This window comes from Oreochromis niloticus, linkage group LG3, assembly GCF_001858045.2.
Source record: "Oreochromis niloticus isolate F11D_XX linkage group LG3, O_niloticus_UMD_NMBU, whole genome shotgun sequence".
NCBI lineage: Eukaryota > Metazoa > Chordata > Actinopteri > Cichliformes > Cichlidae > Oreochromis > Oreochromis niloticus.
In genome coordinates this window covers 73,189,693-73,207,897 of record NC_031967.2, presented here as the reverse complement: position 1 = coordinate 73,207,897, position 18,205 = coordinate 73,189,693, and the positions used below count along the sequence as shown (strand labels likewise).

The following is an 18,205-nucleotide window of genomic DNA, read 5'->3' as shown; positions in this document are numbered from 1 at the left end:
CCAAAATATATAAGCTTTTTCCCTTTGCTTCTGTTTTAAACAAAAACTTAGTCACTTCAACAGGCATTTGTTATTCTGTAACTGCATTTTATATGAGAGGACTAATGTAGAGCTGCATGTGCTATCTCAATATTTTACATGTCACACAGTTTAGTTACAACCGAACTCCTATTCAGTTCCTCTTGTCTGTCACTTGTTACAGGGCCAGCTCAAATTCAGTTAAAAGCTAAAGGAATTTCAGGCCCTAGGCCTCACCTATGTTTAAACCATATGTGTTTGTAAGCGTGAATGCTGTTTATCCTTCTGTTGCTCCAAGTCCCCTACAATATATCGACTGAGACATAACGCTCATCGAAGCTTATGACCTTAACTGGACCGAACATCAACTCTGTTAATGAGCACGATTGCAATGTGTACGAAAAAATCATTCCTGTGTATGTAATCTTCAATGCTATTCATTCGGGTCAGTGACACTTTTAACATCCTCATAAAAAGCTCTCCTCTACCCCAGAAATAAATCTATTTACTATCTGTTTCTAAAGCCTACATTATAACAACATTCTAGCATTATGTCACTGTTACAACTTATCCTAGAAATCAAAAAGAAATCACACATTTTCTACTCATAAAATCTTCACTATTTTCCCCAAAGCATATCCTTTATTCCCACAGTTTCCCTCTAAATTTGGTGTACAACTTCTTCTTAACACCAGCAATTTATCTTCTAAACAGAATTCAGTTCATTTTAATCCTCTCTTTAAAGAATTTAAAGAATTTTACCATCTCTATATTATCAAAAAACCAATCGTTATAAAATCATACTAAAACCCATTTCAAATTAGACAAATTAAATCTTAAATCCCTCTCTTTTTTTTGACACATCTCATGTGGCAAAAAACTCAAAATGCTCCACCCAAGCTTAGGAAATTAAAAGGAAAAAAGGTTAGTCATTTCATTTCTCAGAACAGCTCAGCAATTCTCCTCTCCGGTGTTTTGCTCCAGCCCTGAAAACCTGTGTTTAAGGAACAAAATCAATTAAATTATTATGTCAAATCTTCTCAAAATCGTTGCTCCATGGAAAGTCTGGATCCTTGGAACTTCCTGGAAACAAAACCTGTACTTTACATTTCATATTCTCCCTCTATGATCCAGTCTGTGTTATAACACAAAATAAACTTAAACAGAACAGTTATTAATCATGTGTTACCTCAGTTAATGGTAACTTGAATCTCATCAAACAATGTTTCCCTTTTAGCATTTTGCATTCTCCCAACAATATAATGTAATCCCATAATCTAACCCCAGTAAAAAAGAAATTTTCTCCAAACATACATCAGCAACCCAAAATCAGCATTCCCTTTCTTTTCCTCACATGGTAAATTTGTCCACATTTATTCATCCCCACCTTAGTCTAGTCACTCACATTCACTCAAATGCATTCACACATAATATTTTTTGCTGATCTGCAGCCCTCTGCGCACGTCATCAGATGCTCCACATCAGCAAAATGAGCTCAATCATTTGTTTTATTTCGTTTTCCTTTTTAGGAGAGTAGTTCTCTATACTTTTGACTGGATTGACACGCTGCAATCATTTTTAGACAGAGACTTGCCGCCACTCAGTCTCTGATTGTAATCAATTATAATTCTGTAAAGCCCACCTGATTTCGTACTTGGTAATTTTGTCAACGCCGTCCGTTCACTCTCTTCCAGGCCTGCTTAAAACAAAAATGAACAAAGAGAGCTGATTATTAGCTCATCAAAGTACAAAACAAAATCACCTGACAGGTTTTTTCCCGAGTGCACTTACTACTACAAAAAATTTTTGGGGCCCCTCTCAGACATATCCATGTCTTAATCAAACACCCTCTCTGGAAATAAAACAACAGCCTCAAAAATCTGAAACAATCTTAAATTTCACCCATTCAACACACTAAAAACCTCGCCAAAAGCTACACCGTTTCGTACACAACAATAACCCCGGTTAAGCACTTTACCATCCTCAGATTCAGCCTAACACCTTACAACAATGTGTCAACACTAATTTATAAACCTCCTAATCAAATTTGCACCTCTGAACAATCTACCCCTCCTTTAAGGCCTCAATCACACACACACACAGCAAGCTCCTCTGTCCACATTCACACGAGCTCTCAAACTTTTTCCATACTCAGCCATATCTCAACATTTTAACTTGGCAAAAGAAATACATGTTTAAACTTTATCACATTATTGAATTATTTTCATTTTCTTTCTATACTAATCACTTACTTTGCTCAATCAATGCAAGAGCACTCCTGAGTCACTCTTATAGACACTTTTCTTTTGTTTTTTCCATCTATTTTAAATCTTTCCATCAATTGTATTAACCATTCACACCATTCTCTCACTCATACAAGCAGCAAGCAGATCTTCATTGCATATGCTTATGCTCTTAGCCAGGTTTTAATCGATGTCTCTATGCATTAAGCTTCAAGAGCTTGTCTTTATAAGGTTAATGCATTTTCTGTTTGTGTGTGTATGGGTATGTGTTATTTTGCATCTATGGCTTCGCCGTCTGTCAGACACCTTTCCAATTCTCCAGTTAAACAGTCAGTTTTCTTTTTCCCCAAATTACTAACCGAAACTTTTGATTTCCCACCTTAAATAAAATCCCTCCTGGTCTTCAGCCAGGAGCTAGGGCTTGCTTTTCAGGTTCCTGGACACATCATTCTGTGAACAATTCCACCAGAAACTTGCCTTAACTTATCCATTGATGTTACCCTCTAACTTTCTTCCGACTGCTGCTGTGGAGAATTGGTTTAGTTCTGCTTTACTCCTGAAAATAACAAAACTAAGACATTTTCATTATTACCACAAGTGCTTAAATGACCCATTTCTCTGTCTCTGGTCAGAAACACCAATTATGCCATGCATGTAAGCGTGTTCTTCCCTGCATTTTATGTTAATTGGGTGTAAACTGCTTCTTCATTAAATTAATTCATTGAGTTCTTCGTTGCCCTGCGATGTATTCATGTTAATGTACACTACGTGTCAGCTGTTTCTTCATTGCATCCTATATATTCATATTTAATTTATGCATTTCACCACTGAGCCTTAGATTCAAACTATCTCACTTCTGATTCATTTCAAAAATAATCTCACATGTAACAATTTGTATGTGTGTTTTCTATTCATTAAGGTAATGACAATTATTTTCGTTCATTATTCTTACCTTTTCTATTGTTTACCTCTTTGTTATGCTATGGTGGACATCCCTAAACAATTCATGAGTTCAGGCTTCAATTTTCAATCCAATTATATCCTATATTCTCGCAGTCAAACTCGTCCAGCTTCATCTCTCACTGGTCCTCTTTCATTCACAGTGTCCTGTTCGGGCTTCAAAGCTCCAGCAAACACAGTCTCAACTCAGCTGTTGTCTTCTTCTCTGTTTCTTTACAGTCTTTTCTTTTAAGTTAAGTCCCAGCATGGCAAAATATCACTCAATGTCCAGTGCTCTTCCACAATTCCTTATCCCACTGTTCAACTGCCCAGCCTGTATTTTCACAGTACATGTTGCTCTTACATGCTGCTGCTGGTCGTCAGTCGTCATCAGTGTTAATGGATCAGTGGCACTGTCGTTTGCCTGCTGTATTCAAGTCCACGATGTTCTGTCGGTCTTCATCAGGCGATTGACTGTCCTTGACTGTCCTTTGAGTTTCTTCTCAGTTTCAGGGACAAAGTGAGAGATCAAGCTGCACAATTTCGAGCCAAAGCCTGGCTTATTCTCCCAATTCTGTTAATCTGCTCTTCTGCTGCTGAACTCAAGGTTCCAAAGTTGAGAGACGCCCACCTGTATTGACACACTAAAGCATACAATTAGTATTATATTCATTTTTTCTTAAAGGCTTCATTTGCTTCATGGGCCTCATCTGTCTCTCTGTGTTCTTTCTGTACACACTCAGTTCCTTTTATGGGCATGCAGAGTTCCTGTCCCCGACACACACACATACTTCCTGTTTCTGCAGGCACCAGTCAGACTCTGTCTCCCCTTAAATTTCGCAGTCTACAAACAATCAGTAATTTTACTAAATCTTGATCCAAAAACAATACACTTTCATTTCATTCACACACATTTAACTAGAGCTCTTTCAAACATCAGGACAATCAACACTCCTTCACACACAGGACCATCCTTTAGGTCAGTTTTATAGCATCAGTCACCCAATAATCTCTTAACTGGGTTTCCCAAGTGTATATACTTATGTGTTTTCAATCGGAAAAATAAACTCAACCTGTCATAACATCTCTCATGGATTTCTTGAATTAAAAGCACTTTCAAACTTTAAAACATCCTACTTTTCATCACAAAAGAAATATATTTCATACCCACTTTTAAATGTTTCTAACCTCTTTCAGACGCCATGACTCGTCTCACACACTACCTTTTCTCTCTCAAACTTCCATTTTCCACTCACTCAGACAAATCATCCAGAGTCACTCAAATCAAATACTGACAGCATTCACACGGTTAAACTCACTCCAAATGCACTTTCATACGAGTATTTTGGACATGCCTTCCATAATCAGAAAGAGCAAGTCAAAAGAAAAGAAGAAACTGAAACCTCTCATCATCCTCACAGCTTCTCCCCACACACATAACTGTAAATAAAACACACCAACATTTATGGCTCACGAAATATACATCTACCAAAATTCAGTCATTTTCTAATCATTTTCTATACATCCACACTAATATATTCAAACTGTATTCATACTCTCATAATAAGCAAAACCAACCCCTTATATACAGGCATTTAGCAAAGCGCTCAGTCCTCTCGAAATTGAAACCACCCTCTCTGCGCGTCACCGCTGCTCATTTGCATTTACACACACCATCAGTGCACATCCGGTAGTGCATTACTGACACAGAGACTGATCTTACTCATAGATCTCATATTTTATATTACAGACGTCTTTAATTACAACTGCACAGATTTTAGGCCTTGTAGCTCCTACCAATTTTGATAAATTTAACCATAACGGCTCCAACCGATAAAGTCCCTGACTTTTTTGCGACCAATTCACCGGACCAGCTCCAACCGTTCCGTCCACATTTCTAGCCCTAACTTAATTTACAGGTAGCCAAAAAAGCGCAAAATAGAGGCTCCAACCTCTAGCAATTTTGAAGATTCCCCAGTCCTTCCCGGCTTGTCGTGCCGTACTAACCCTTAGTCGCCGCTAGGTCAAGGATAAACGTCTTTATCCAGGAGGGAGCGTTACCTCCGAGAAAATGCGCTTCTTAACAGACGCCGCTGTCGTTCTAGAAAAATTTAGAGTAATTTGAACCAACAATCTACACTCCCACACAGGAGTAAGAATCAGGCAGACCTATCCTTGTGGACATAGGGGCTCCAACCCACAAAATGACCATCACAAAATAGAGTCCATGACCAATAGGGCTCCAACCCACAAAACAACCAAATTCCCTACCACACTAAATTAGCAGCTCCAACTGCTTTAATTCTCTCGACGGCTCCAACCGTTCTTAATTCTCTCAGCGGCTCCAACCGCTTTTAACTTTCTCAGTACTGTACTTTATTACTTTCATTATCACCAAAATCAAAACAGACTTTCACCAGTAATTTTCAGTGAGTAGACTTCAATTTTGTCATATCCAATCTAGCACATTTTGGAAACTTCAACAGGTATGTGCCTTACCTTTGTTTAAGCCGGCTTGTCTCTCACTTCAGACCACTGACTCGTATCTGCCCATCTAATCACCACGGTCCCTGGATCTCTCAAAGTTCCTCCATCTCTCTCACCGGACGAAGCCCCCAAATGTTAAGGTCCAAATATTGAGAGAGGAATCCATAAAAAACCACAGATCCAGGCGTGTGCAATTTAGACGGCATTTTAATGAACACATGTGTGAGTTCAACAACCCAATCAGTGTTGAACTGTCTTTCTCATATTCAGACAACTGTTTTATGGGGTTAAGGTAGTACAGCCCCCTTTTCTGTTACCAGGCAGAAATACGTCACACCAAAACCACAATGACTTTTAACATAGAACATCATCTTCGTGTCGACGGCTGATGCTTCCTGTCAGCCCGCCTTCGCTGTCGCTTATCTCCCTGGAACATCAGGTGCACTTCCTGTAGAAAATGTCACTCATACAGGCACAACTTTGCAGTCTAAAACTCATTTAGTAGGTAAGAGTTTATATCTGTGTGTGTGTGCACGTGCAGGGGCGCGTGCATGCTGTGTACTGCGTACGTGTCTGGATGTGTATGTCTCGCCCTTAAATGCTCTCACATCAGCCCGTTACACTTCTGACCTTTCACCAGAACAGAGGCTCATCCCTCCCTATAATAACCTAACTGGAACTATATATTTAATCTACTGAATAAACACCCTACTCTTTGGGTTGCGCTCGCTCTGCTTTCGGTTTCACTTCTGCAGAACCTGCCATTTCCTGTCAGCCTACACAGTGTATTTCCTGTCCCTGCAGTCTGCATAAACATTAAAATTATAAATTCAAAAGCACTTCGGGTTATAGATTCAACTCAACAGTTTAAAGTGGTTTTTTCTGGACCTGTAATAAAGACTAATATGATACCAATATATTTGAACATCTGAATGCATCTGAATGCATCATCCCTATTAACATGAACTGGTAATGATGATTATAAAAATAGCAGCAAATAATAGCAGGAGAATATTCCTCCCCTTCACAATGGCCTGGATTGCAGCCATTCGAAGACCAAATATAATGTCCCAGAACACTCCAGCTCACATGTTAGTCTGCTCCAAGCATTTCCACAAAGGTCAGTCTTCTGTTGTAGTTAATACGTCATTTTTGTTAACATAGTTGGTGATATAGGTTACAAGCAAGTCTGGCGCTGAACAGAAATTGTCGCGCTATGCTCCTTTGTTTATTGTGCATAAATAGTGAATTGTCCTGACAGAATATTGCGTTTCGCTTCTGTTATTACCACGGTACATTGACAAAAACATATACTTTTATTCACAGGATAAAACAGTTTTTTTGTATTACTAATTGCACAGTAGGATTACAGCATACAACATTATTGTCACTGCTACATTTCTTTAATGCGTACCAGAAATTATTTCCACTACTAATTAATTACCATTGAGCTCAAAGGTCCTATTAATAAACGGTTAACGAATGTGCATTTATGAAGACGATTTGTCCACTCTGTGTGCTCGTAAGGGTCTAACCCTTTCACTCCTTTGATTTTTTTCCTCGTATCTTTTCTTTGACTTTTCATCAAGTCTGTCTTTGTACGGACCGGCATTGTTCTCCTTCGTTTTGTACATACCTTTTTGGGGGGGCAAAGAAAAAGCAAGAAAGTATTGGAACCGGAGAATGAACGTTTTGCGGTGCTGCAAATGCTTGCATTTGATGCGGTACTTGGATTGTTTTGCCACGAGTTCCCGGCATGCAATGTGCGAAAGTCACGTGGTCTGTCAATCTCTATTGTTGTTCACCATTAAACACACGCCGCCTCCCCTTGACTTCCCCGAGTCCTGTGTCCTGTCCATGCGGTGAACCGAGAAGAACTCGGCCGGCTGGATTGCGTGGTCCGGCACCGCTGGGTTCAGCCATGTCTCGGTGAAGCAGAGGAGATTGCAGTCCCGAATGTCTCTCTGGAACTTTATCCTGGCCCTGAGGTCATCAAGCTTGTTCTCCAGTGACTGGACGTTGGCAAGCAGGATGCTAGGCAGAGGTGTGCGGTGTGCACGAGCTCTCAGCCTGTTCCTGACACCGGCTCGTTTCCCTCGAGGCCGCCGCTTCGCGTCTTGTCCTTTGTTCTCCCTCAAGATCTCACTCGGCCAGCTCGGATCCGGAGTTAAAAACTTCGAATTGTGAGTACATTGTATACCAATAGAAACAAGAGTGTCACTGTCATACCTAATGTACCCAATGGTGATGATTTTGCTGATTTAAAAACGCTGAAAACTAACTTAACTGATTTAAAAACGCTGAAAACTAACTTAAAAAACAAAAACAAAGAAAAGGTGGTCGGAGCAGTCGAGACGGCAGCCGACCTCACCGGCGCCATCTTATTACATTACTGCTTTATTTCCTTGTGTAACCCCTCCACCTCTCCTTAAAAGTAGTGAAAGAGCTGGATATTGCATCTTAAAGACGTTGCTCTCGTCTATTGTTCTACATTCTTATGTCGTGCTTTTCTTTACACATAATGAAATTGTGGACTTTGTTTTTGATTTGGTTAAATGAAGGCAGCTTTTGCAGAGAAACGATGAACATGTTGAACATGTTTTTGACTGTTGTGAAAATTGCAGTGGCTCTAAATCAGTTTTAGTAACTCTGGGACGCTCAAATTTGTCCTCGCATAGAAAAACCAGTCCATATCCATCTTTCACTAGCATCTATTTGCTGTATCCTTTTTGTCTCTGTTATCAGCTGCTCACCTTTTACTGCAAACAGCTCTACAATAAAGCAGGTCACCAGTAGAGGAAGAACTTGACCTCATGTCCAAGTCCAATAACTAAAAGTATTAATCTGCTCACAGATTTTGTTTTTCAAGAGAAAAAAGCAAAGTTAAGTAAAACAAAACACCCACAAAAAACCCACCAATCCAACATGGATTAGTTACTATCTAAATAAAATGCTGCATAATGCAAGTTTGTCTTTGTATGACTTTATTCAGTCAGAACGTCCAGCCTTGAACAGAGGCAGTGGTTTATGACACCAACTGTCTGTCATCTATAATCCAGTTTTAAGATCTCTTCCCAGACGCCTTAACGCCCACTCACATCCTAAAGTGCAAAATTACCCCATATGGAAAAGAAATAGTAAAAACTTATATGATTTACTCATGAAAGTGGCCACTTTCTCATTACTTTTCATATATTGTTTTAGTAAGTATCCAAAACATACAAGTTTCATTATATAATTTTTTCAAGGGATCTTATATCTGTTTTCATCCTTGTATGCTTTTCATACAAGTTTCACACAAGACAGATACAAACTTTATAAGATTTATATATATCTTTTCCATATGGGACTGATGGCAGATGGACAAGAAAAGGTCAAAGCCATCAGATCCTCAGTTTAGAAAAAAGGAGAAAAGAGAAGGAGAAATGCATACCTGAGGCAGGCTTTCGAGAAGCTCACTAGTCTTTGCCTTGGTGGCACCAGGCATTTTAGCCAACCTGCTGTGTCATTTTAGGATAAAACCTCTTCTCACTAACACTCTGGTATTCGTCTCCTTTTTTATGTTGCAGCTTTTGAGCTGCGTCGTAACATAGTAAACAGTAGACACCGATGGGGCTTACTGAATCTTTGGACTGTGTTCAACACAATATTAATTAGCCTTTAATTGGAAAAGCTGTATTGTATTATAATGGCTGTTTGTTAGCCGTTTGCATACTATCTGTGTGTACACGCCCAGAGCACCCAACAGGCTAGGACCGCCCCTGGCACGTGTTTGGTCACGAAGGTGTAACGGCCAAACACGCACACAAGGACGCGCACGCACGGTTGTTGCTCACAGGTAACCAGGTGAGAGACTCCCACAGTTTATCTGAGAGGCACCGGCGACAACGAGGCCATGGAGTTCGAGGAGTCGAGTATCGGAGAGGAGTGCGGAGTGTTTGGGTGCGTCGCTGCCGGAGAGTGGCCCACACAGCTGGACGTGGCTCAGGTCTTAACTTTGGGCTTGGTGGCGTTACAGCACAGGTAAGTAAGGGAAAACCAGTTACTCCAGCTTCAGTAACCAGCTAATGATATGCGAGCATTTTAAGTGAAATGTTTGGTTTAAATGTGAATCTGACCCAAACTTGAGAAATACAAAATGAAAGAATGAAATGTGAAATTTTTGCAGAATGCAACTGTCACTGCATATAAAAGTGTTGTGGAAAAGCATTGATCCACCCTCCCCAATGTCTTTACATTTTGCTTGTAAATTGGGGAAAAAGGCTAAGCGAATTAAAAAAAAAAAAAGATTTATATTTAGATGTAACATAAAATTGCGTTTTAAATATAAAACGTTGCAAATATTTTTAGTAAATGTTGTAAAAAAATGACTGGAAAAACCATGTGTTTGTAAGGTTTTGAGCTAAATGTGGGAAAATGTTGCCGTTAATTTCAGCATGTTTCAGTTTACAAACCCCATGCTAAAGAAAGCAAATATTAGTATGACAACCTTCATTGTTCAACACAACCTGAACTCTCTTAGGAAAACGTTCTTGTTATTTCTGTAAGAAGACTTCGACACGAGGGCCGTTGTTCACTACTCAAGCACGAGAGTCTTTGTAAGTGACACAGCAAGTGAGATGAGCTCAAAATGCTGGGTTAAAACAGACCCAGAACCGTGACAGTAAGTTCACACGGGAGTTCAGACTTGCCGAGAACGAATTTTGGCAAAATTCGCTTTTACGTATCATCTGTTTCATGTCTAATAAGCTTCATACAGTTAAACACAAACACTACATGACAGAACCACAAGCTTAATCTCTATAAATAAACAGTGTACATGTATGTTTGAATAAAAAGAAACGGGTGAGATGTTAGAACGCTTTTAGTAAACACTCAGGATCTCTGCATATTTTGGAACTGAAGAAGCCTCCTGCACTAATACATGACAATTTGCACTGTGATGTTTTGTGTTTTCTCAGGGGGCAGGAATGTGCTGGGATTGTCACAAGTGATGGAGCCAGTCCACCCACATACACAACACACAAGGTAACACTGAAACTTCTGTTATGATAAAACAAAGTTTAACCCAGCATGTCAAAAACAGACCCAGGAGGTATTTGGTTGCCTCCTGAATATGTTTCTATTGTTACAGTTACATAAAAACAGCACAGCTGGTCAGAGTCACACTGAGCCTGTGATGTTCGGCCTTTACAAACTTCAAACATTCTCATTGTTTGCTTATTTTCTGCTTTTTAACATTTCATTTACTGTTCAATTTTTTTTCTGCCAGTTAAAACCTTCACAGAGTGATGTTGTCATTTTATAGGGAATGGGATTAGTGAGCACCAGAGATGGGCAGTAACGCGTTACTTGTAACGTGTTACTGTAATCTGATTACTTTTTTCAAGTAACGAGTAAAGTAAACGATTACTATTGCAAATACGGTAATTAGATTACCGTTACTTTCCCGTAGGAACGCTGCGTAACTGCGTTACTAAACCGTGATTTTTTTGCGAGAATGTCTCATGACAGTGACGTAAGCGAGTGCGACGTTCGTGACAACAGCTGTGTGAAGATCAACAATGGATAATATATCGAGTGCAGGAGAGAGCGTGGAAGTACTGACCTTACCTTGAGTTTGATTCCATAAAAAGTGACAAAAACATTAGCGTCTGTTGTGCGTGGGAAGAAAACTTCTTTTTACAGCGAAAAAAACCCCTAAACTTCCAAGCAAGCACCGAGTGCGCTACCATGTATTTCTGTACCACGGAAATTCACGGAGAAACTCGCGGATTCTTCCACTGACCGCCGCGGCACACCTGCACCAGGGCAAACCTCCGCCTACTCCACTCCTGCTTTACAGGTGAAAATAGAGCAACAGGACCGCTAGTCTCTGCTGTGTTTTACTTGTATCTATTTGAAAGAGTGAGTGTAAACAAACAAAAAAAAATATTTTATGCGCTGGAATGTGCAGAAAATATTTTTAAATGTTAAACAAATTTCTTCCAGTCAGAGAATGTGGCATATAATTAAATTTTTGCTTGATGCATAACGTTAAAAGATTAAAACTAATAAAACAAGTTTTAAAAAGAGACTATTCCATTTGATTACATTTTGTATGATGGATTATGCAGAAAAAGTAGAACTGGGCTGAAAGATCTATCACTTTATGACCTATTCAGGTTGTAAATCGTGTTTTTAAAAAGTAACTAAGTAACTAAGTAATTTATTACTTTTGAAAATAAGTAATCAGTAAAATAATGGGATTACTTTTTTGGAGAAGTAATCAGTAATTAGTTACTGATTACTTTTTTCAAGTAACTTGACCAACACTGGTGAGCACCGCTTTTCCACCCGAGGCTCTCACCAAACTGCGCTATGGTAACCTCGGCATTTGCCACACACGCTATTCAATTACTGGGATCTCAGAGCTGCAGAACTGCCAGCCCTTTGTGGTGGATACACTACATGGCAAGATAGCTGTTGCTCACAATGGAGAGCTGTTTAATGCCCATACCCTGCGGAAAAAGGTGAGGAGGGGGCTCTGCTTGTCCAGGCTGAATGTTGCGCACAGCAATGTGACATAAAAATAATGAACTAAACACACACAGATTTACTTTCTGCTGAAATATTTATTTGCTATATCCAAGAAATCTGTGTTCCATCTGTCTTTTTCTCACCTTTCTCAGCAACCTCTCTTCCAACCTGAGGTTAACATACACAGAAGGTTCTGTATTGTGTATGTGTATTTCCAACAAAAGCTAGATCACATCAAGGTCTTTTGGGTAATCAAAGAGCAGCTAGGTTGGCTAAAGAAGCTGTTTAAAAAGTAGATATTGATATACAGATACTGGTGTCGAAAGGGAGAAGTATAGTTTGGAAAGACAGTAAGAGTTTATGGAAAATGGCATGAGACAGAAGTAAAGTAAGTGAAGTAAAAGGGATACATTTATGTAAAGCACAAAACACAGTAGAAGTTAGAAGAAATGGAAGAATAAGTAGGCAGGAGGAGATAATTCTAAGTAGAATAAGAACAGGTCATGTTTTCTGATTGGGACTCTTTAGGATGGGGAAACATCTGGGTTATGTAACTGGTGTAACGCTATGGAAATGATTGAACATGTGCTTATTAGTTGCAGAAGTATATCAACAGGAGAATGTTGAGGGTAGAAATTTGAGAAGGTGGTTGATCAGTTAAGTCATAACGAAGGGAAACGTCACTTATCATGGTGTCGGCCTCTCCACCAGCTCAGACAGCGAGCTCATCACCCAGCTGCTGGCACTGACTCCACCTATGGAGGAGCTAGACTCACCTGACTGGGTTGCCAGGTGACTGTTGTGACCTAATAATACACCAGCATAAAAGCATAAATATTTTTTGCTTTACATAACTTTAATACAGTTTTTACGTCTTTTCTTTTTTGTAGAATTAAAAACCTCATGACTGAAACACCAACATCTTACTCACTGCTGGTCATGTTCAAAGATGTCGTCTATGCGGTTCGTGACCCTTATGGAAACAGGCCGCTGTGCATTGGGCAGCTTGTTCCCATCTCCAAACTACACAGTCCAGGTATCTACACGTTTGGTGCATGTGACAGTTGCATCAGAACTGGTGCAACACATGCATGTTTGCTCTAAAGACTAACTTTACTGATAAAGAAGACGCCTCACGAGAGGTCAAAGGTTGCAGCAGAGCTTTTGGCCTTTCTGACTGTCAGAGGTCAGATGTGTGAACGATTAACTTGATCCTTGTTTTTCTGAGCAGGCGCTCAAGAGGAAGATACTGAAGGCTGGGTTGTGTCATCAGAGTCGTGCAGCTTCCAGTCTATTGGTGCCAAGTAAGCATTTGTTACCTTTGCAAAAGTATTTAGTATAACAGGAACTGTAATGCCAGGTGTAAATCATTTACATATAGCCTTATTATTAGGTTTTTCTTTTCAAAGGTTTCACGTCATTTACCTTATCCCATCAGTACTTTTGAAGTTATTTATTGTTTCCCTTTTTTTGACAATTTACTCTTTTCCTCATAAAGATGCATTTCTATAATGTAAATTTAATTTAATTTAATTTAAATGTAAATTCCAAGTTTTGACACCTCTGTAAATTCCAGTAAAGATGGGATTTGATGACATCAGAGTAGTTCTGGGGTTTCCCAACAGTAACTGTGTAGCTTTTGTTGCACACCAGTCATCTTGGTCTGAAAGCAGGTCTAAAATAAGACAGAAACCAGTCGGTTCAGAAAAGAACTTTAAGGGTTTTCTTCCAAAAATATTTCATCCTTACCAAAATGCATGAACAGTGAAATGGCGATCCTTGAGTCCTTCGGTTCATTATATTTTGTCCTTACTGATTAACAGGTATTACAGGGAGGTCTTGCCAGGAGAGATAGTCCAGATATCCAGACATGGTGTCACGTCTCTGAGTGTTGTGCCCCGGCCTGAGGGAGGCCTCCCAGCCTTCTGCATTTTTGAATATGTTTATTTTGCCAGACCGGACTATTTTTGAAGGTATGCATATTTATTATGGGTAACACACTTACTGATTACTCATTTCTTAAATGTAGTAATACTGACATATCATTTCACTACAGGGCAGATGGTTTATACTGTCAGACAGCGCTGTGGGCGGCAGTTGGCCGTCGAGTCTCCGACTGATGCAGACGTTGTCAGCACTGTGCCAGAGTCTGCGACCCCTGCTGCTCTGGGCTACGCTCAGCAGGTCTGTCCAGTGTGTCTGCTCCACCTCAGTCATGTTATAATATACAGAGTGGACTTTGTCTCCAGCTTTTCTTCTGTCTTCTTTTCACAGTCTGGTCTTCCATACGTTGAAGTTCTGTGTAAGAACTGATATGTTGGAAGAACCTTTATCCAGCCAAATACCCGCTTGAGGCAGCTAGGAGTGACCAAGAAGTTTGGAGCATTGACGGACAACTTTGCTGGGAAACGAGTGGTGCTCATTGATGACTCCATCGTCAGAGGCAACACAATTTCCCCCATTATCAAATTGCTGAAGGAAGCAGGTGCCAAAGAGGTTGGTTTCAGAGCGTTTGGCAGTAGTTGTTGACATGGCACACACAACATTTTGGCTCACTGGCTCCCAAACTGGTTGGTTGGGATAGTCTGATAATTCAGACTGTAAGTAGCACCAGAGAGTAATGGAGCAGTTTTTATTAATAAGTCATTGACTTATCAGTGGATACACTGATGTCTTAGAGAGTAAAGAAATGTGCGTTTCTTAAATTGCTCACTATACGTTCACCAGGAGTTCATAGAAAACATTTGGCTCATTAACTGTCAACTCAAAAAGCAGGTGAACTAGAGGCGCAGTCTGAGGCTGTTTTCAATAAGGCAGAAAATTCCCTCCACTCCATAAAACCCTGAATCCAGGATATCTGGATCAAATTATTTTTGTATTGTCTTGAAGATCCCAGTTATTATTTAACTGACACATGTATATTTGGGAATGACCAATTTTGCAATACTAAAGATTAAAAAATATGAAAGCTAATCACTTTCTAAGCTGGGCCAAGTCCCACCTTTAGTGGAAATCTGTCCCTAATCAGATTGGCACGAGTAACGTCATGTACTCATTCATAAGCACGTTTTCTTCCCCATCCAGTGTGATCTAAATTATAAGACATTTTAACCATACATTGATACACTGCTTTGTTTTATACACATCAAGCACTTGACAGGTTTAGAGTCACAATTTAACCTAAAACACACTTATGTGGGTGAAACAGAAGAACACACAGGTAGATGCAAACTCCACCCACACAGGCCCCAGTCAGGGTTCGAACCAGGAACCTCCTGGCAATACTAATCATCGCATCAAAGCTTAAACTGATATTTGTGTCCAACTGCAGAATTTTCTGGTTCAAAATGATCGTTGAGGATGTGACTAATAGGTAAAAACACATTATTCTTCTGGACAGGTGCACATCAGGGTGGCTTCTCCACCAATCAGGTTCCCCTGCTACATGGGCATCAACATCCCAACCAAGGAGGAGCTCATCGCCAACAAGCTGGAGTTTGAGGACATTGCTGGTTATATTGGTATTTAAACATGAACTTCTACCATTCATTTCTTTGACGGGTCAGAAAAAAAAACTTGTGTTAATGCTAATTCTGTTTACAGGTGCTGACAGTGTCAAATTATTTATAACCACCTATGTAATCTTGATATTTAAAATGGAACAATTTGTATATATTAGTGCTATTTATTAAATTTGTAAACTGTAACATATAGTGTATTTTAATAGTTTACTTTGTTGCTGTCTTGGAGCAGCTGTAATCTCCTCAGGGATTAATAAAGTATTCTGATTGTGAAATAACTGACTCGAGTTTGAAAGTGCAGCTGTAACAGGACCTGTGCAGGTAAACTAAGTGTTTTGTAGGCAGCGTGTGATGATGTACATGGTACCGTTTACTACAGATATCACAGCCACATAAGTGTGCTAACACTCAGAAACCCAGTGGTATTTCATTAAATGACTGGGGCACTGGGAATGGTAAATGTTTGCTGGTTCATGAATTTGAACTGATTTGTGGTATCTTGATGTTGAATTGAACTCATGTAAAGTAGTTTTCACAGCTGTAGACACACTGCTAATACTTCCATGGTGCTGCAGGTATTGCTGCTGTGACTACTGTAGTATACCTGATAACGCAACTTTACAGCGAAAACAAACCACGCAACAGTAAATGCAAAATGAAATATTGAATCACGAGATAAAACTGCAAACATAAATGCAAGATTTCAAGGAAGTTCTGTCCTTGGCTTTAGACCTTCCTCTAATTAAAACATTGTGGCTAATATTATGGTTAAAACTTTGCTGTCTCGGGCTGATGTGCACCTTGTGAAACCAGTTTTATGACCGGTGCAGTTTTCTCATGAGAACAGTGTGGAGCTTTCCATGGTTCACTGTTCTTTATCCTTCTTTCCTCTGGGGTCTCTCTAGTCCTGCAAAGTGGCAGATTGTGATCTGATTTGTTAAACACCATCCCTCTCTCTCTTTCTCTTTCCACACGCAACAAAAGAGGAAGAGTTTCATAACCTTACCATTTTTAAGTGTGCTGCTGAGGAATTCAAAAAAGCAAACTGCAAAGCAGCGAAGCAGACACTGAAGGGAAAGCAATAACAAGTTAACTGTCAACTCAAAAAAGCAGGCGAAGTAGAGGCGCAGTCTGAGGCTGTATTTCCAATAAGGCAGGAAATTCAACAAAGCTTCTGAGACACATTTATACTGTCTTGCTTCTTCAGGTACTGACACACAAATACACTGCTGTATGTGTGTTTGTTCTGGTTTATGTGTATGGCTTTTGCCTGCTTCTGCATGTAAGCATTTGCACAGAGGTGATGTCAACCATAAAAATGTGGAACGTTAATCTGATCCTAAAGGCAACTGTAAAATGATTAACATAAATGAATGGAGACCACATAGAAATATGTAGCTGTAAGACGTCACGCATAACTCACATCCTATTTCTTATGTCTCTGAGGATTTTTTCCATTTGAACATTTTTAAATTACATGACATGGAGCAGATCTGACTATGAAACTAGGAGAAACTGCAGGCTATTGTTTCTTTTAATTAATGGGCACAAGAGTTTATAGGTTATAATTTTTGTTATATTGTTATTTGTAGTAGTAATTCCTACCATGATGAAAGTGTTTACTCAAGTTAATGATGAAGGAAGCTGTGGTCTATTTTCCCACAGAGCCATGATGGAGAGACACATAAAACATTGGACACATCACAAAACCTGCCTTAGCTCAGGCAGAAATTGTGGCTCTCAGCAAAGCACTACAACTTTCAGCGGGGAAAGAATAAACAGATAATAGTCCTGTAAAACAGAAAGAACAATTGGAAGAACTGATACAAGCTGCACAGAGAAGTGGCAGTGATGAAATACAAGGACATCAATCGAGCCAAACATGGTTGGCAAAAGAAAGTTTACGATTAAGGATGAAGATGAATAAGAGAATTATAAGCGTGTAATGAAAATATAAGATAAAAGGTTTATTTTGGTTACAAGGAACAAATAGGTCAAAGGTCAAAACAAGAGTACGATTAAGTTAAAAGTCAACAGGTCAAAGGTCAGGCTAAATTAAGAAATTAAATGAATTTAAATTAGGCCAGGGGTTAAGTTTTAACCCTTTTTTAACTAGACAAACTAAACTGAATTACTCTGGTTGGACAAAAGTGTTTCAGGCCTTGATCAAACCTCCTTCAAATAGTTTGTACACTAATAATTTGTAACACTAAGGAACTGATAATATTACAGTACATTGTATATTGAGCCAAAACCGTGGTAGTCTCTGTCAGTGACCTCAATAAACACTGAAGCAGGTAATTTCTCCCTTAAAAAACAGTAAAGTGTTCTTTAAAATTACAAAAAATTATAGTTTAGTGGAGTTTTTTGTGTTTTTGTGAATCAGACAGAAAAAGATTGCACAATCGTGTGTGAGTGAGAGATTAGGTTCCCCCCTCCTCCTGAAAGACGTATATGGGCTCAAATTGTGGTCATAAA

The 18,205-nt window shown here is 39.4% G+C and overlaps 1 pseudogene; it reads left to right on the top strand.

Moving 5' to 3' along the window:
- The first annotated feature begins 9,435 nt into the window (after positions 1–9,435).
- Positions 9,436–16,013, top strand: LOC100699080 (amidophosphoribosyltransferase-like; annotated as a pseudogene).
- The last annotated feature ends 2,192 nt before the right edge of the window (positions 16,014–18,205 follow it).